Source organism: Somniosus microcephalus, chromosome 31 (assembly GCF_052327205.1).
Source record: "Somniosus microcephalus isolate GS21.2 chromosome 31, FLI_Smic_1.0, whole genome shotgun sequence".
Lineage (NCBI taxonomy): Eukaryota > Metazoa > Chordata > Chondrichthyes > Squaliformes > Somniosidae > Somniosus > Somniosus microcephalus.
In genome coordinates this window covers 22,243,929-22,263,895 of record NC_141017.1, presented here as the reverse complement: position 1 = coordinate 22,263,895, position 19,967 = coordinate 22,243,929, and the positions used below count along the sequence as shown (strand labels likewise).

Here is a 19,967-nt window from a genome sequence, read left to right as displayed (position 1 = left end):
GGCTGAAAGATTGGTGTGGGAAGAAGGGGTTCCATTTCATGGGCCACTGGCACCAGTACTGGGATAGGAAGGAGCTGTACTGCTGGGACAGGCTCCACCTGAACTGGAGTAGGACCAGTGTCCCAGTGGAAAGGATAAATAGGGCTTTCAATAGGACTTTAAACTAGTAAGACAGGGAGGGATCTGGTGAAAACAACAGAAGTCTGAAGATAAAATAAATAGATGAGAGTAAAGGTCAGATCAAGGTAAGGAACAAGGGTAACAAATGGTCAGGAAGTATAAAAGGACTTTAATAGTTGTTCATTTTACTTTATTTTTTTTAAGACAAACTGCCTGTACAGCAATGTACACAGCATCCAAAATAAAACAGGGCAACTGGAGGCAATAATTCGTACTGAGGAACCAGATGCAAGAATAACTGAAGCATAGCTACATAAAGAACAGGAATGGCAACTAAATATTGCAGGTTATAACATAATCAAAGGATAGGGAAGGAAGAATGGGGGTGGGGTTGCTGTCATAAGAGATAACAATGGCAGTAGAAAAAAGTGATATAACTAACAGAAGGTTAGAAACAGAATCCATATGGATCAAAATAAATAAGATCGATCACGCTAATAGGGGAAAGGAGGTGAAGGAAGAAATATATAAGTAAATATGTGAAATGAGTAAAGGACATTGAATAATAATCATGGGATATTTTAACTACCCCCAAATAAACTGGCAAGAAAAGGTAACAAAAGGAGTACAGGGAATGAAGTTATTACAATCCTTACCCTGTATGTAAAAAGCCCAACAAGAGAGGGAAGCACTACTGGATCTAGCAATGTGAAATGGATCAGAACAGATAAGAGAAGAAAGTATAGGGGAACATCTAGGCAATAGTGATCACAACACAAGGTTTAAGATAAAGATTGAGAAGGACATAAGACAAAAACTGAAGAAATAAATTGGGAAGAAAGCTGATTTTAAGGGAATGAGAATGGAACTAGGGAAAATAAATGGGAAAAATTTACCAACATAACTAGAACAGCAGTGGGGAAACATTTAAAACAGTAATCAATCGAGTTCAAGAGAAATATTTCCCACTAAAAAGCAAGAACAAACTTGCCAGTAATAACACACCATGGATGAATAAAGAAATAAGGGCAACATTGAAACTAAAGAAAAAGGCATACACTAAGTAAGTACATAGACAACAAAGGAGAGGATGACAAGGGAATACAAAAAGGTTAGGAAAGAAGTAAAAAAAAAAATTAGGTAGGCAAAGTGAAACTTCGAAATTAAATTATCATGGAATATAAAAAGAAATAGTAAAGTATTCTACAGGCACATAAATAACAAAAGAAAAACCAGGATAGGGCCACTAAGGGATACACATGATAAACTCGCAGGTAATGACAGCAACATGGCAGAAATATTAAATAATTACTCTGCCTCTGTATTTACCAGTGTGACTAACATAGTGGACATGGCATTAGAAGAGATGCAAAAAGCTATAAAGACATTTCAGATTGAAACGGGGAGATCATTGATAAACTAATCAAACTTGGAGAGTATAAAACCCCTGGTCTGGATGAATTGCATCCGTGCATATTAAAAGTTAGGGAAGAGATAACAGAGGCACTATTACATAGATATAACATATATATAAATTCATTAGATAAGGGAATAGTGCAAGAGGACTGGTGGACAGCTAATGCGATTCCTATATTTAAAAAAGGAGATAGAACAAGTCCAGGGAACTATAGACCAATTCGCTTAACTTCAGTGGTAGGAAAGATAATGGAATCCTTACTCAAAGATGTAATAGAAAAACATCCAGAAACTGAAAATATAATAGAGTAGTTAGCATAGATTCCAAAAGGCAAGGTCATGCTTGACCAATCTTACTGAATTCTTTGAAGTAACAGAAAGGGTAATGTAATAGACGTAATATATTTGGATTTTCAAAAGGCCTTCGATAAGGTAAGGCATAGTAGACTCATGACTAGATAAGAACATGTGGAGTCAGGGGACAAATAGCAGAATGGATAGCAAGCTGGCTACAAAATAAAAAACAGAGTGGGGGTTAAAGGTAGTTACTCAGACTGGCAAAAGGTAGGTAGTGGTGTTCCACAAGAATCAGTGCTGGGACCACTGTTGTTCATCATTTACATAAAAGATTTGGACTAGGGAATTGGTAGTACAATTTCAAAATTTGCGGACGACGTCAATACCGAGGAAGACTGTGACATAATATAGGAAGACATTAATAAACTTAGAGAATGGATGTGCATTTGGCAAATGAATGTGTGAGGTGGTACATTTTGGTCGGAGGCCATGTACTCCTTGGAAAATAAGGCCTAGAAATTCACTATGGCCCCGCCAGCTGGCTAACGGCCAAAAGTTAGCGCTGGGCGTGGAGCCATGTGCGACCGTCAAATATTCACTTTTTGCGCCCCCAAGTCAGAACCGGGCGCTATTCCAGGGTGTGCCCGGCCCCGCTTGGGGCGCTGAAACTGAATTTCAGCGCTCTAAGTGCCGCTGCGCCACCCGATGCGGTGCGGCAGGCCTCCTCCTTCTCTTAAGGTGGAGGTGCCTGCAACGGGGAGATCGCCGCTGGATTGTGCCGGCAAATGAGCCCGGCACCACGGAGAAGTGCCGGGCTCGCGGAAAGCAGCCGGCATTGCCGCGGGGGGGGGTGGAGGAGGCCGGGGAAGGAGGTGCGGGCAGGCAGCCGCCGAAAAAGCGGCCGTCCGCACCTCCACCTTTATGCGCCCCACTAAGGCTGCAGTAAGGCCCTGGTCTCCGGATGTTAGTAGCAGCCGCCACGGAGGAGGCGGCGGCAACTGAATATGGGCGTCGGGCCGGCATCGGGGCGGAAACGGGACACTGCGCACACCGATGACGTCATCGGTGCCGGCGCAGCGCTACCGGCTACTGCCGCCATTACCGCCGATCTCAATATCAGCGCAACCTCCTATACTGGCGCAGAAGCCCTCTTTAGGTGGTAACTGGGCGCAAAGCTTGCAGCGCCTTACTGAATTTCTAGGCCTAAGTGTCTAAATGGGGTAAAGAAGCACAGGGATCTGGGGATAGATACCCAAATCACGAAAAGTAGCGACACAGGTTAATAAAGCCATGAAAAAACAAAACAAAGCACTGGGGTTCATTTCTGGAGGGATAGAATTGAAAAGCAGAGAAATTGTGTTAAACTTGTATAGATCCTTGATTAGGCCACACTTGGACTACTGTGAACAGTTTTGCTCTCCATATTATAAAAAGGATATAGAGGCAATAGAGAAGGTGCAAAAAAGATTTACTAGAATGATAAAACTGAGAGGTTATACCCATCAGGAAAGATTGTACAGGCTGGGGCTCTTTTCTCGAGAAAAGAGAAGATTGAAGGGTGACCTGATAGAGGTCTTTAAGATTATGAAAGGGTTTAATAAAGTAGATGCAGAGAAGATGCTTCCACTTGTGGGAAAGACCAGAACTAGGACCATAAATATAATTAGATTTAGACTTCAATGTAGAGGGCATGATTAAGAAGTTTGCAGATGATACAAAAATTGGCCGTGTGGTTGATAGTGAGGAAGAAAGCTGTAGATTGCAGGAAGATAACAATGGATTGGTCAGGTAAGAAAAGTGGCAAATGGAATTCAACCCGGAGAAATGTGAGGTAACGAATTGGGGAGGGCTAACAAGGCAAGGGAATACACAATAAATGGTAAGATACTAAGAAGTGTGGAGGAACAGAGGAACCTTGGCGTGCATGTCCACAGATCCCTGACGATAGCAAGACAGGTAGATAAGGTGGTTAAGAAGGCATACGGGATACTTTCCTTTATTAGCCAAGGCATGGAATATAAGAGCAGGGAGGTTATGCTTGAACTGTATAAAACACTAGTTAGGCCACAGCTAGAGTACTGCGTACAGTTCTGGTCACCACATTACAGGAAAGATGTGGCTGCGCTAGAGAGGGCACAGAGGAGATTTATGAGGATGTTATAGCAAAATACTGCGGATGCTGGAAATCTGAAATAACAACAGAAAATGCTGGAAATACTCAGCAGGCCAGACAGCATCGGTGGAGAGAGAAACAGAGTTAACGTTTCAGGTCTGATGAAGGGTCCCAGACCTGAAACGTTAACTCTGTTTCTCTCTCCACGGATGCTGCCTGGCCTGCTGAGTATTTCCAGCATTTTCTGTTGTTATTTTATGAGGATGTTGTCAGGACTGGAGAATTTTAGCTATGAGGAAAGATTGGATAGGCTGGGGTTGTTTTCTTTGGAACAGAGGAGGCTGAGGGGAGATTTAATTGAGGTGTATAAAATTATGAGGGGCCTAGATAGAGTGGCTAGGTAGGACCTATTTCCCTTAGCAAAGAGGTCAATAACCAGGGGGCATAGATTTAAAGTAATTGGTAGAAGGATTAGAGGGAAATTGAGAAATATTTTCTCCCAGATGGTGGTGGGGTCTGGAACTCACTGCCTGAAAGAGTGGTAGAGTACTTGGATATGCACTTGAAGAGCTGTAATCTATAAGGCTACGGACCAAGAGCTGAAAAGTGGGATTAGGCTGGATAGCTCTTTCGCCCGGCACAGCCATGATGGACCTAATGGTCTCCTTCTGTGCCATAAACTTCTATGAATCTATATAAGAATAGGGAATTCAGGAGAAACTAATTTACCCAGAGAGTGGTGAGAATGTAGAACTCGCTACCACAGGGAGGAGCTGAGGTGACTAGCATAGATGCATTTAAGGGGAAGCTAGATAAACACGAGGGAGAAAGGAATAGAAGGATATGTTGATAGGGTTATACGAAGGAAGATGGGAGGAGGCTTGTGTGGAGCATAAACACTGGCATGGACCTGTTGGGCTGAATGGCCTGTTTCTGTACTGTAAATATTATGTCGATGACAGCAGTGAACATTCATGACATAACGGACTGTGTTTCAGTGTGATTCTGTAGGTTTTGCTTCCACTGCTCCTATTTGGAAGACCATTTGAAATATTAATCACTTTGTGTGAAATGCTTCCTGACTTCTGTCATGATCTTCCCTTTTACTAGTTTGTACTTATATCAAAGGCTTGCACTAACAGAGAGTGAAAAGATGCTGATTAGCAGTAGAAAAATTAAGGAAGCTGACAGAAGCCCTGGTCAGAGTTATGTTCATATGTTCTGAGACTTTTGAATGTGGGGAGAGAGAGACAGAAGTAGAGGGGTAGTGGGGGGGAAGTTTAAATGTGTATGGCCTTTCTCTGAGATATCAGAAGCCTTCAACATAATTGAGGAGAAAAGCTGACATTCAGGGCAACAATTAAATCCTTTAATGTTGAGATCATTAGGATTTTCAAACCACGAGCTCGATTGAAGTTTGCGCGTAGGTATTTTGTTTTTCCTTTACAATGTAATTTTGGATTTGATAAAGGAATGTGTGCTTTCCTATAATGGCTAAAAAGCTTCAAAACTATTCTGGACTTCCTACAGGTATGAATACTTCTTTTAGACTTTGCCTTTCCCAAATTAATGTTGCATTTGAAAGACTAAAGATCATGGGGTTAATTATCACATTGACTGCTTGGGTGGAACGGATCACCTGCCTGTTAAAGAACTGTTTTGATCTTAATGGAAATGAAAGTCCATGGTATCTATAACGGGTGGGCGATTTGCTCTGGCAGTTTATTGGTTTCCTTGAATAGTGTACAACCAGTTTAATTCACGGGGAAAGAGCGATTTCCCAGTGGGAGTTGGCAGGCAATTCCATCGAAATGAACATCACGCCCGAGGCTGATCCAGTCCTCACCCAGCATCCATAGTAGTGTAATTCTGGCGGGGAGTTGCAGCATCAGGAGTGGGAACCTTGGAATTCCTTTCTAAATCTCCATGTTAAAAGCTTTCCCCATATATAAAACATGGTGTATTCCTTTCTACTCAGCGTTCTCCTCACCCCAAAATGATACCCTTTCCCTCTCCATTCTGGGAGTCAGAGACCAAACGGAGGTGACGGCAAAGTGGATGGGTTGTGGAGCATGCGCGATGCTGAGAGGCTCGTGGATACCACGTTTAGCGAGTTGTGCACGCCTCAGGGTAGGGCAGCACAGGGAGTGACCATCAGGCGGAGCAACAAAGGCAGGCAGGTAGTGCAGGGAACCCCTGCGGACATCCCCCTTTCAAACAGGTATACCGCTTTGGATACTGTTGAGGGGGATGACTCACCAGGGGAAGGCAGCAGCAGCCAACTTCCTGGCACTGGGGGTGCTCCTGCTGCCCAGGAGGGGGGGAAAAAGAGTGGGAGAGCAATAGTGGTAGGGGATTCTATAGTCAGGGGAACAGATAGGCGGTTCTGTGGCCGCAAACGTGACTCCAGGATGGTTTGTTGCCTCCCTGGTGCCAGGGTCAAGGATGTCACTGAGCGGCTGCAGGGCATTCTGGAGGGGGAGGGTGAACAGCCAGTGGTCGTGGTCCACATTGGTACCAACGACATAGGTAAAAAGAGGGATGAGGTCCTGCATCAAGAATTTAGGGAGCTAGGTAACAGATTAAAGGGCAGGACCTCAAAGGGTGTAATCTCTGGATTACTCCCAGTGCCACGTGCTAGTAAGTATAGGAATGGGAGGATAGAGCAGATGAATGCGTGGCTAAAGAGTTGGTGTAGGGGGGAGGGTTTTACTTTCCTGGATCACTGGGCCTGCTTCTGGGAAAGGTGGGACTTGTACAAGTCGGACGGGTTGCACCTGAACCAGAGCGGGACAAATATCCTTGCGGGGAGGTTTGCTAGCACTGTCGGGGGGGGTTTAAACTAACTTGGCAGGGGGATGGGATACAGGGGGGAGCTGAAGTAGGGGGGGATGTGCTGCCAATTATGGAGGAAAAAACAAGTCAGCTTGGTAGGCAGGGCAAATATATAAGGGCAAGGCTGGATGGCATCTATTTTAATGCAAGGAGCCTTGCAAATAAGGTGGATGAACTGAAGGTGTTGATAAACACATGGGAGTATGATATTGTTGCTATCACTGAGACATGGTTGAGGGAGGGGCAAGACTGGCAGCTCAATATTCCGGGGTACAGAATCTTCAGGCGAGACAGAGGGGGAGGTATAAGAGGAGGGGGTGTCGCAATATTAATTAAGGAGTCAATTACTGCAGTAAGGAGGGATGATATATTAGCTGGGTCCTCTAATGAGGCCATATGGGTGGAGCTTAAAAACAAAAAGGGGGCAAGCACTTTGCTGGGAGTGTACTATAGGCCTCCAAACAGTCAGGGGGAGATAGAGGAACAGATATGTAGGCAAATCTCAGAGAAATGTGCAAATAATAGGGTAATAATAATGGGGGATTTCAACTTCCCCAATATTAACTGGGATAGTCAAAGTGTGAAAGGCTCAGAGGGTGTAGAATTCTTAAAGTGCATCCAGGAGAGCTTTTTGAGCCAGCATGTAGAAAGTCCTACAAGAGAGGGGGCGGTACTGGACCTAATTCTAGGGAATGTGGCCGGCCAAGTGGAAAAAGTGCTAGTAGGTGAGCACTTTGGTGATAGTGACCATAATATGGTAAGATTTAAGGTGGTCATGGAAAAGGACAGGGATGGGCCGGAAATAAAGGTTCTAAATTGGGGGAAGGCCGATTTTAATAGGATAAGGCAGGATCTGGCCAAAATGGACTGGGATCAGCTACTTGTAGGAAAATCCGCATCGGAGCAATGGGAGGCTTTCAGAAGGGAGATTGAGATCATACAAGGGCAACATGTTCCCATAAAGGTCAAGAGTGGTTCCAAAAACCACAGGGAACCGTGGATGTCAGGGGATATACGGGAATGGATTAGGAAAAAAAGGAGGGCTTTTGGTAGATACAAAAGGCTAAAGACGGAGGAAGCCCTAGAGGAGTACAAAAAGTGCAGGGGGATACTTAAAAAAGAAATTAGGAGATCAAGGAGGGGCCATGAAATAACACTGGCGAGCAAAATAAAGGAAAATCCGAAGATGTTTTATAAGTATATTAAGGGTAAAAGGATAACTAGGGAAAAAATAGGGCCCATTAGGGACAAAAGTGGCAATCTGTGTGTGGAGCCGGGAGATGTAGGAGGGGTTCTAAATGAATTTTTTGCATCTGTTTTCACTATGGAGAAGGACGATGTAGACATAGAAATAGGGCGGGGGGACTGTGATATGCTCGAACATATTAACATCGAGAGGGAGGAGGTATTGGCGGTTTTAGCTGGCCTAAAAATGGATAAATCCCCAGGCCCCGATGAAATGTACCCCAGGCTGCTGTGTGAGGCAAAGGAGGAGATTGCGGGGGCTCTAACACATATATTCAGGACCTCTCTGGCCACAGGGGATGTGCCAGAGGACTGGAGAACCGCTAATGTAGTACCATTATTCAAGAAGGGTAGTAGGGAAAAACCGGGGAACTACAGGCCAGTGAGCCTAACATCAGTGGTAGGAAAATTACTGGAAAAAATCCTGAGGGACAAAATTTGTCTCCACTTGGAGAGGCAAGGATTAATCAGGGATAGTCAACATGGCTTTGTCAAGGGAAGATCATGTCTGACTAATTTGATTGAATTTTTTGAGGGGGTGACTAGGTGTGTGGATGAGGGTAACGCAGTGGATGTGGTATACATGGATTTCAGTAAGGCCTTCGATAAAGTCCCGCACAGGAGACTGGTCAAGAAGGTAAGAGCCCATGGAATCCAGGGTGCCTTGGCACATTGGATACAAAACTGGCTTAGTGGCAGAAGGCAGAGGGTGATGGTCGAAGGTTGTTTTTGTGACTGGAAACCTGTGGCCAGTGGGGTACCACAGGGATCGGTGCTGGGTCCCTTGCTGTTTGTGGTCTACATTAATGACTTGGATATGAATGTAAAGGGTATGATCAGTAAATTCGCGGATGATACTAAAATTGGTAGGGTGGTAAATAGCGAGGAGGGTAGCCTCAGTCTGCAGAACGATATAGATGGGTTGGTCAGATGGGCGGAACAGTGGCAAATGGAATTTAACCCGGAAAAGTGCGAGGTGATGCACTTTGGGGGGTCTAACAAGGCAAGGGAATACACAATGAATGGTAAGACCCTAGGCAAGACGGAGGGTCAGAGGGATCTGGGTGTGCAGGTACACAGATCCCTGAAGGCGGCGGAACAGGTGGATAAGGTGGTAAAAAAGGCATATGGGATACTTGCCTTCATTAGCCGAGGCATAGAATATAAGAGCAAGGAGGTTATGATGGAGCTGTATAAAACACTGGTTAGGCCACAGCTGGAATACTGTGTGCAGTTCTGGTCGCCACACTACAGGAAAGATGTGATCACGTTAGAGAGGGTGCAGAGGAGGTTCACCAGGATGTTACCAGGGCTGGAGCGCTTCAGCTATGAAGAGAGACTGGGCAGATTGGGTTTGTTTTCCTTGGAGCAGAGGAGGCTGAGGGGGGACATGATTGAGGTGTACAAAATTGTGAGGGGCATAGATAGGATGGATGCTGAGGAGCTTTTCCCCTTAGTAGAGGGGTCAATAACTAGGGGGCATAGATTCAAGGTAAAGGGAGGGAGGTTTAGAGGGGATTTGAGAAAGAACTTTTTCACCCAGAGGGTGGTTGGAGTCTGGAACTCACTGCCTGAAAGGGTTGTGGAGGCAGAAACCCTCACAACATTTAAGAAGCATTTGGATGAGCATTTGAAATGCCATAGCATACAAGGCTACGGGCCAAATGCTGGAATATGGGATTAGATTAGACAGGGCTTGATGGCCGGCATGGACACGATGGGCCGAAGGGCCTCTATCTGTGCTGTATTACTCTATGACTCTATGACTCTAAAGTACGAGTGGGCAACTTTGGACAAATTGCTCTGCTTTCTGGAGGCATTTTTTTCTTTATTTCTTTTGCCAAATGTTCTCATCTTTTGACCTCCAAGTACTGACGTGCTGTGGTACACTTCTATGGCAGACCTCTTCTATCTTGTCCAACTGGTCAAACTACCCATCTAACCTCACAGGCACCGAGTGCAAGCGGGCTCTTTGGCCATCACCGCTGAGTCCAATCCTGCTTTCATCCAATATCCACGTCCGTGCACATTCCAGCAGGAATCTGTAGTGAGCAGGAACTGTGGCTAAACTTCCCTGGCTCAGTGGTGCTGAGGCCAACTGTAGCACCCCAACTGCCATCTTGAGTGAGATCAGTTAGCTCAGCGTAGACCAGATATTGAATCTGGAACCTTTTCCCCAGACTCATTGTTGAAGCAAAACAGTCACTTTATACAGACAAATCAGTCAGGTTAAAATAATGGAAAACACATGATCAACAGTGAGAGGTTTTGAAACGTATTTAGAATTTGATTTATGGTGTTCATGGAGTAAGGGTTTTCAAACATCAGAAATGGCTATTCAGCTCACAAATAAAACCCACCTCTCAAAAAGCGATAAACATGTTAATCATTCAAAACGCAGTTTTCCAGTCAATGGCAAGTGGACAGTAAAATTACTTCCAATTGAGAATTGCACCACATTACTCTGGTCATCTTTATACAGTACCTTTATTGAACTGTTCTTAAACAAAAACTGCATGAAATTTGGATAGGAAACTGAGCAACAGAGAAAAATAAGTAATAAAGTGGCTGGCTTACTCCGTCTCTGCCTGGAATAATATAAAAAGAAAGACCTTTCCATTGTATGTTAAACAATATACACATACGCATGCACAGGAGGTTTAGGTGGCATACTGAATGACAACAGTTCTTTCACCTCTGGAACCTGGGTTTAAATTCAACCCAAACTGATGGGATGAAGTCTCCTCTCGAATCGTTCTGTGTCCATGCCAACCTTTAGGATAAAATTGAGTACAGTGTATATATGACATTGCGTACATTGCATGAAATTCATCTGGTCACTATTTAACAATGGTATCAAAAAATAAATAGGTTAGCCTCTTTGTTAAAACAACAGACAAAGGAGTTTCATACGAATGCGTTAACAAGTACTTATACTAAAATCGCATGGTACAATTTCACTCCAAGGGTTTCTAGAGGGCATAAATGCACATCGAGACCAAACCAATATCTACCGACTGATAACCTCTTAATATTTACGAGGATTGTCCCATTACCCGCACTAGCTGCCCATTCTTTAAGCATCATAAAACAATGCCCTTTACAGCATACGGTGCCAACTCATATTGTGATAAAGCTATGGCGCTGACTACCAGTGGAACCATCATTTGTCACGTGTGTGTGAGCCTAGACAGTGTTGGCAGGGGAAACACTGTGTGTATGTAGATAAACCTGTATAATCCCCTTTTAACTGCTGTATTCCCCTCCCCCCGCAAGACAGTTGCAAGCTGAGAGGAATAAGGCACGTTCAGACTTGCCTGCTGCTGATAGAAGGAAAACCAATCAGGTTCCAGCAGGTGACCAATCCGTGAGTCATCACAGGTTCGCGGGCTTCACGAATTCAGTACTGTATTGTGAGAGTTGGAGTAAAGACCTATTTCTTGTAGCTCGCTGTGTTGCCTATTTCTTTACGCGGGAGACCGTAGTCCCCCACATTGGTGACCCCGAATGTCGGCAGCCGAAGCCCCCGACTCACGCAGCCCTACAGAGGCCAGCAACGACCCGATGGCAACCAGCAGCAGCTTGATGTCGGCCGGCGCCGCGTCCTTGAAGCTCCCCACCTTCTGGGAACACCAAGCACCAGCTTGGTTCACGCACTCGGAGGCCCAATTCACCCTTCGCAGGGTTCAAGACGATGAAGAAAGGTACCTCCATGTAGTCTCAGCACTAGCAAGCTCTACCGCCGCCGAAGTTCTCGACCTGCTGGGGAACCCACCACAGACCGGCAAGTACTCAACCATTAAGGGCCGCTTGCTGCAGGCTTACGGCCTGTCCAAGGAGGAGAGGGCCCGCAGGCTTCTCTCACTACCAGGCCTCGGCGATTCTACCCCGACCCAGTTGATGAGCCGGATGCTTGCGCTCCTGGGCTCTGAACCGCAGTGCTTTTTGTTTCGGGCCTTTTTCCTCAGCCTGCTTCCTCAGTAGGTACAGACTGCCCTCGCGGGGTCCCCGATCATGGACTGCGTACAACTGGCAGCCGCCACGGACAAAGTTTTCGCCGTCGCGCAACTCGGCTGTGCAGCCGCGAGGCTCCCCGACACCACTGAGCGCGCGCCGCCACGCCAGGCCGCAGAACTATGCTACTACCACGCGCGTTTCGGCCACAAGGCCCAACGCTGCAGAGCACCCTGCTCTTTCGATCAAACCAAGATGGCCACCCGGCCCAACGCACCAGCCCCGCGCCGCCGCCTAGGCCTGCTTGACCGCACCCCCGCCGCCACGATGGCCATTGACACCGCAGGTAAACTGCTGTACATAACCGACTCTCTTTCAGGGCGCAGATTCCTTTGCGACACCAGAGCCCAATGCAGCATAATTCCTGCCTCCCAGCTCGACATCCAGGCAGGCTGCAGCGGCCCACCCCTCGTGGCGGCAAATGGCGCAGCCATCGCTACTTTCAGAAAGCGATGGGCCGAGGTTTGTTTCAATGGCCAGCGATTTACGTGGGATTTCGTGACGGCCTCGGTGGCACATCCTTTGCTGGGCGCCGATTTTTTTTGCGCCCACGGACTTCTGGTCGATGTCCGCGACAGGCGCCTGATCGACGCAGCAACTTTCGCTTCACTGGCCTGCCAGCAGAGCAACAGCCCGGCCCTCGTCGGGTCCTGCTCCGCCCTGGCGCATGACGACTACGCCCGCCTACTCGCAGATTTCCCGAGGCTCACACAACCGACCTTCTCAGCCGCGGCAGCCAAGCATGGGGTCGAGCACCACATCGCCACTACGGGACCACCAGTTTTCGCTCAAGCCAGACGCCTGGACCCAGCCAAGATGGCGGTGGCCAAGGAAGAATTCGCCATGATGGAAAAACTGGGCATCATCCGCTGCTCGAACAGCCCTTGGTCGTCCCCCCTCCATATTGTGCCCAAGCCGGGCGGTGGCTGGCACCCCTGCGGCGACTACAGACGGCTTAACGACGCCACCACGCCCGATAGATACCCCATTCCGCACATCCAAGACTTCTCGGCACACCTAGCAGGAAAGTCCGTCTTTTCCAAGGTCGACCTGACTCGCGGCTACCATCAGGTCCCCGTCCACCACGCAGACGTCCAGAAGACGGCGGTCATCACCCCCTTTGGACTGTTCGAGTTCCTGCGCATGTCCTTCGGGCTTAAGAACGCCGCACAGGCCTTCCAACGGCTCATGGACTCCGTCCTACGGGACCTGAGCTTCCTGTTCGTCTATCTGGATGATATCCTCGTGGCCAGTACCAGCAAGGCCGAGCACATCGCGCATTTGCACTCCCTTTTCCAGCGCCTCAGCCAACACGGGCTAATCATCAACCCGGCCAAATGCCAGTTCAGAGCAGCCCAAATTGACTTTCTCGGCCACAGAATCTCGCCAAGGGGAGCCATTCCCCTACCTTCCAAGGTGCAGGCGGTGGCGGACTTTCCCCAGCCCACCTCGGTTAAGGCGCTGCAGGAAATTTTGGGGATGGTCAATTTCTATCATCGGTTCGTGCCCAAGGCCGCCGCACTCATGCGCCCCCTCTACGAAGCCACCAGGGGCAAAACGGGCAAAGAGCAACTCACCTGGTCCAGCGAGATGGCAACAGCCTTCCGCCAGACCAAAAGCGCCTTGGCCAACGCCACACTACTGGCCCACCCCATCCCGGGCGCCAAGACCGCCCTCACCACGGACACCTCGGATTACGCCGTCGGCGCCGTCCAGCAACAGTGGGTCGAAGGCGCGTGGCAGCCACTGGCATTTTTCAGCCGACAGCTGCGCAAGAACAAGCAGGCTTACAGCACGTTCGACAGAGGGCTCCTGGCCCTGTTCCTGGCAATCCGGCACTTCCGTTTCCTTCTGGAAGGCCGGCCGTTCACCGCATTCATGGACCACAAGCCACTCACTTTCGCCATGTCCAAAGTAACCGAACCCTGGTCCGCGCGCCAACAGCGCCAACTCAACTTCATCTCAGAGTTCACCACGGACATCCGCCACGTCGCCGGCAAGGATAATTTGGTGGCCGACTGCCTCTCAAGACCCTCGCTCCACGCAGTGCACCTGGGCGTCGACTACGCCAGCATGGCGAGAGACCAGGCTGCCGACGCGGAGATCCAGGCCCTCAGGACGTCAACTACCAGTCTCACCCTGGCCGACATCCACTTCCACGCAGCCAGCACAACCCTCCTGTGCGACGTCTCAGTCCCTTCGCCTAGGCCGGTCGTTCCATCCGCCTGGCGCAAGCGAGTTTTCGACATCATCCACGGCCTCTCACATCCAGGGATGCGTGCGTCTCAGAAACTTATGTCCGCCAAGTTCGTCTGGCCTGGACTCCACAAGGATGTGAGAGACTGGACCAACACATGCGTGCCGTGTCAGCGCGCTAAGGTCCAGCAGCACACCAAGGCGGCATTGGAGTGTTTCCCGGTGCCCGAGGGGCGTTTCGACCACGTCCACGTCGATCTGGTAGGCCCCTTGCCGCCGTCGCATGGTTTTACACACCTGCTCACGATCGTCGACCGCACCACCAGATGGCCCGAGGTGGTTCCCCTCGCCTCCACCACCACGACCGACGTCGCGCGAGCATTCGTCTCGACATGGGTGGCCCGGTTCGGCGTGCCAACCGACATATCCTCAGACAGAGGCCCCCAGTTCACCTCCCACTTGTGGAATGCCATCATCGCCGGCCTCGGCACCAAGTTGCACAGGACAACAGCCTACCACCCGCAGGCCAACGGGCTCTGCGAGCGCTTTCATCGTTCTTTGAAAGCCTCTTTCCACGCCAGCCTGGTCGATACCAGCTGGATCGACAAACTACCCTGGGTTCTCCTGGGATTGCGTACCGCGCCCAAAGAGGACCTCCGCGCCTCTGCGGCCGAGATGGTCTACGGCCAATCGCTCAGAGTACCAGGCGATTTCCTCCCCCTGACAACGGAGCCGTGGTCGGCCGCCAGACAGCTTTCCCTGCACCAGGACGCGGCCCAGCAATTCCGTCCAGTGCCCACTTCACAACACGGCCCGCAGCCGTCCTACGTGCCTCGACACTTACGACATGCGGAGTTCGTCTTCGTGCGCCGGGACGCGCACAGAGGCCCACTGCAGGCACCATACACCGGCCCCGTCCCAGTATTGGAGACGGGGGACAAAGCTTTTCTTATCGATGTCAGCGGGAAGCCGGACCTTATTTCAGTAGACCGCCTCAAACCGGCGCACCTGGACCTTAGCTTCCCGTTTCGGCCGGCTCTTCCCCCACGGCAGGGCAGACCTCCCGTGTTGGCGGCGGCCCCACAAGAGGACCAAGACACGCCAGAACCTTACTTTCCGGCCGCCGCCCCACCTTCGCCGGCAGCCCGTCCAGCCAGCCCACCGGCAGACCAGCCGCCAGACCAGCCGACGCCCCCCAACCGGCCGACCTCCCAGACAGCCCTCCTCACACGTCAGATGGCTACTACAGCCGCTACGGCCGCTTGGTCAAACCTCCGCAGAGACTGACTTTTACAGTTAACGAGGATTCTGGGGGGGCGTATGTGGCGTTGCCACATTGGGGAAACACTGTGTGTATGTAGATAAACCTGTATAATCCCCTTTTAACTGCTGTATACCCCTCCCCCTGCAAGACAGTTGTAAGCTGAGAGGAATAAGGCACGTTCAGACTTGCCTGCTGCTGATAGAAGGAAAACCAATCAGGTTCCAGCAGGTGACCAATCCGTGAGTCATCACAGGTTCGCGGGCTTCACGAATTCAGTACTGTATTGTGAGAGTTGGAGTAAAGACCTATTTCTTGTAGCTCGCTGTGTTGCCTATTTCTTTACGCGGGAGACCGTAGTCCCCCACAGCAGCCTATTCAAACTAGGGGAACATCAGAGCCTGTCCTTAACCAACGTCCACACACTGGTACTTTGCAATGGAGTCACTTCCTAATGATTAGGAGCAGGAACTGTGGCTGATTTAATTCCCTTGCTTAGCCAATGGATGCAGAGGCCAATTTCAGCATTGTTGATGCAGCTACACATTGGGGTTTAAAGCAAAGTCCTTCCCGGCTCAGTACTGCATTGAGTGAAGGACCAATTGCTGAAAGAGGCTTGCTGAGCTATTGCCGTGCCTGTTGTCTCAATCTCACATGTTTAAAGTAGCCAGCTGAGCACACTATTAGATTCCTCTATGAATAGCTGACTGTAACCTACGACTCAACAACAACTTGCATTTATATAGCACCTTTAATGTAGATACACAACCAGGAGCCAATATTATAAAAACCTGGTACACAAGTTACAGTTCATAGATGCATAGAAGATAGGAGCAGGAGTAGGCTATTCGGCCCCTCGAGCCTGCTCCGCCATTCAATGAGATCATGGCTGATCATCCAAATTCAGTACCCTATCCCTGCCTTCTCCCCATATCCCTTGATCCCTTTAGCCTTAAGTTCGTGTTAACGCAATCCACCCGCTATAAGCGGTGGACAGGAAAACCATCATAGGTTGGCCAAGAGGTTTTTTATAATCTGATTTTCTGCTTCTCCCAGGATATTACATGAGTGCTAGTGGGAGAGAGCACTGGGAGTCACATTGCTTTGTTGCGTCGTGACTGGGACAGCCGTGATGGACCAGCTGGTCTTTACCCATCTGTCTTTCTGTAAATTTTGTATGTTATGTTTCATAAGTCCAGTCTCAAATACAAAGCAGAAGAGCTTTTTATACCGATAAAATGCTCTGCTTAATTAGCTGTCTGTACAATCTTACAAATGGTTTGCCAGCACCAGGTCTTCTAATTACATCTTGGGACAACACATGGAAAGAGTCCACTGATAATCAATATTAAATCTGTATAGTGAGCAATTCCAGACAACCAACACTCATACAATCACTAATTTCTAATAATCAAACTTTGAATCTTGTATAATCAGCAGTCTGGGGCCCCAATGTCGGTAGGTGATAGAAAGACTTGCATTTCTATAGTGCCGTTCATGACCTCAGGACTTCCCAAAGCGCTTTACAGCCAATGAAGTACTTTTGAAGTGTAGACAGTTTAAATGTAGGAAATGTGGCAGCCAATTTGCGCACAGCAAGCTCCCACAAACAGCAATGTGATAATGACCAGATAATCTGTTTTTGTTATTTTGATTGAGGAAGCGGCGGCGGCGGGAGGAATCTCGGCGGTGGAGCGGTGATATAAAAAGGTGCCAGAGACCAGGTAGGCCTCATAGCATTAGCGGCGGCGGCGGGAGGAATCTCGGCGGCGGAGCGGTGATATAAAAAGGTGCCAGAGACCAGGTAGGCCTCATAGCATCAGCGGCGGGAGGAATCTTGGCAGCGGAGCGGTAATATAAAAAGGCCCCCAGAGGCTCAGGTAGGTTTACTAATCTCCAATCTCAGAGAGGGAGAGAAGTAAAAAGTAATCGAAGTGTGACGTCACCAGAAAGCAGGTAAGTGATTGGTTGGTGAGTATTTCTCTCTTTATAAACTTTAACTCTGTGGTTTATAGTTTCTAAAGTCTCTGTGGTCTAGCGGGGACTGTTTATAAACCAGGGCCCTTAAATATACCATTTAACTGTAGTGTAATTGGTGGGATTGATTTGATTTAATTTAATTGCAATTAATTAAAGGGTAAGTCATGGCAGGACAGCCTGGTGCCGTGGTATGCTCCTCCTGCGCTATGTGGGAACTCAGGGACATTTCCTGTGTCCCTGACAACTATGTGTGCAGGAAGTGTATCCAGATGCAGCTACTGGCAGACCGCATTGAGGCGCTGGAGCTGTGATTGGATACATACTGGACCATTCGCGAGGCTGAGGACGTTGTGGATATCACGTTTGATCAGTTGGTCACACCGCAGGCAAAGGTTGGACAGGCAGAAAGGGAATGGCTGACCAACAGACAGAGTAGTAGGCGCAGGCAGGTAGTGCAGGGGTCCCCTGTGGACATCCCCCTCTCAAACAGATACACCACTTTGAGTACTGTTGGGGGGGATGGCTTCTCAGAGGAAGGCAGCAGCAGCCAACTTCCTGGCACCAGGGGTAGCACTGCTGCACAGTATGGGAGGAAAAAGAGGGGTAGAGCTATAGTAATAGGGGATTCTATTGTAAGGGGAATAGATAGGCGTTTCTGCGGCCACAAACGAGACTCCAGGATGGTGTGTTGCCTCCCTGGTGCAAGGGTCAAGGATGTCTCAGAGCGGCTGCAGAACATCTTGGAAGGGGAGGGTGAACAGCCAGTTGTCGTGGTGCATATAGGTACCAATGATATAGGTAAAAAGCGGGATGAGGTCCTAAAAGCTGAATATAGGGAGTTAGGAGGTAAATTAAAAAATAGGACCTCAAAGGTAGTAATCTCAGGATTGCTACCAGTGCCACGTGCTAGTCAGAGTAGAAATAGAAGGATATTTCAGATGAATACGTGGCTAGAGCAATGGTGCGAGGGGGAGGGATTCAAATTCCTGGGACATTGGAACCGGTCCTGGGGGAGGTGGGACCAGTTCAAACTGGACAGTTTGCACCTGAGCAGGGCCGGGACCGATGTCCTAGGGGGAGTGTTTGCTAGTGCTCTGGGGGAGGGTTTAAACTAAAATGGCAGGGGGTTGGGAACCTGAGCAGGGGGACAGAGGAAAGGGAAACAAGGATAAAAGCAAAAGATAGGAAGGAGAAAAACAAAAGTGGCAGTCAGAGAAATCAACGGTTTAAATCAAACATGGCCACAGTAAATAATAATTCTAATAGGTCTAAGAGCGTTAAAAAAACAAGCCTGAAGGCTTTGTGTCTTAATGCGAGGAGCATTTGTAATAAGGTGGATGAATTAGCTGCGCAAATAGAGGTAAATGAATATGATTTGATTGGGATTACGGAAACATGGCTCCAGGGTGGCCAAGGCTGGGAACTCAACATCCAGGGGTATTCAATATTCAGGAAAGATAGGCAAAAAGGAAAGGGAGGTGGGGTAGCATTGCTGGTTAAAGAAGGGATTAACACAATTGTAAGGAAGGATATTAGCTCTGATGATGTGGAATCTGTATGGGTAGAACTGAGAAATACCAAGGGGCAGAAAACGTTAGAGGGAGTGGTATATAGACCTCCAAACAGTAATGCGGAGGTTGGGGATGGCATTAAAAGGGAAATTAGAGAAGCGTGCAATAAGGGCACAGCAGTCATCATGGGTGACTTTAATCTACATATAGATTGGGCTAACTAAATTAGTAACAATACTGTGAAGGAGGAATTCTAGGAGTGTTTACGGGATGGTTTCCTGGACCAATATGTCGAGGAACCAACCAGAGATCAGGCCATCTTAGACTGGGTATTATGTAACGAGAAAGGATTAATTAGCAATCTTGTTGTATGAGGCCCCTTGGGTCGGAGCGATCATAATATGATCGAATTCTTCATTAAGATGGAGAATGAAGTAGTTGACTCAGAGACTAGGGTCCTAAATTTAAATAAAGGAAACTACGATGGTCTGAGGCGCGAGTTGGGTAGGATTGATTGGGGAATGTCACTCAAAGGGTTGACGGTGGATAGGCAATGGCAAACATTCAAAGACCGCATGGACGAACTACAGAATTTGTTCATCCCTGTTTGGCATAAAAATAAAACAAAAAAGGTGACTCAACCATGGCTAACAAAGGAAATTAGGGATAGCATAAGATCCAAGGAGAGGACATATAAATTGGCCAGAAAAAGCAGTAAACCTGAGGATTGGGAGCAGTTTAGGATTCAACAAAGGAGGACAAAGGGATTAATTAAGAAAGGGAAAATAGAATATGAGAGTAAGCTTGCAGGGAACATAAAAACTGACTGTAAAAGCTTTTATAGATATGTGAAGAGAAAAAGATTGGTGAAGTCAAGCGTAGGTCCCTTGCAGTCAGAATCAGGGGAATTTATAATGGGGAACAAAGAAATGGCTGACCAATTAAATACATATTTTGGTTCTGTCTTCACAAAAGAGGA

General features: G+C 48.1%; 1 protein-coding gene across 1 annotated transcript in view; it reads right to left on the bottom strand.

Annotated features, from left to right (window-relative positions):
• Window positions 1–10,489: 10,489 nt before the first annotated feature.
• Window positions 10,490–19,967, bottom strand: part of LOC147097629 (volume-regulated anion channel subunit LRRC8A-like) — a 28,352-nt gene continuing 18,874 nt past the window's right edge. The window contains exon 3 of the mRNA XM_085971607.1: window positions 10,490–10,799. The gene's annotated coding sequence lies outside the window, so the exon portion shown is untranslated. The remainder of the gene's footprint in view (window positions 10,800–19,967) is intronic.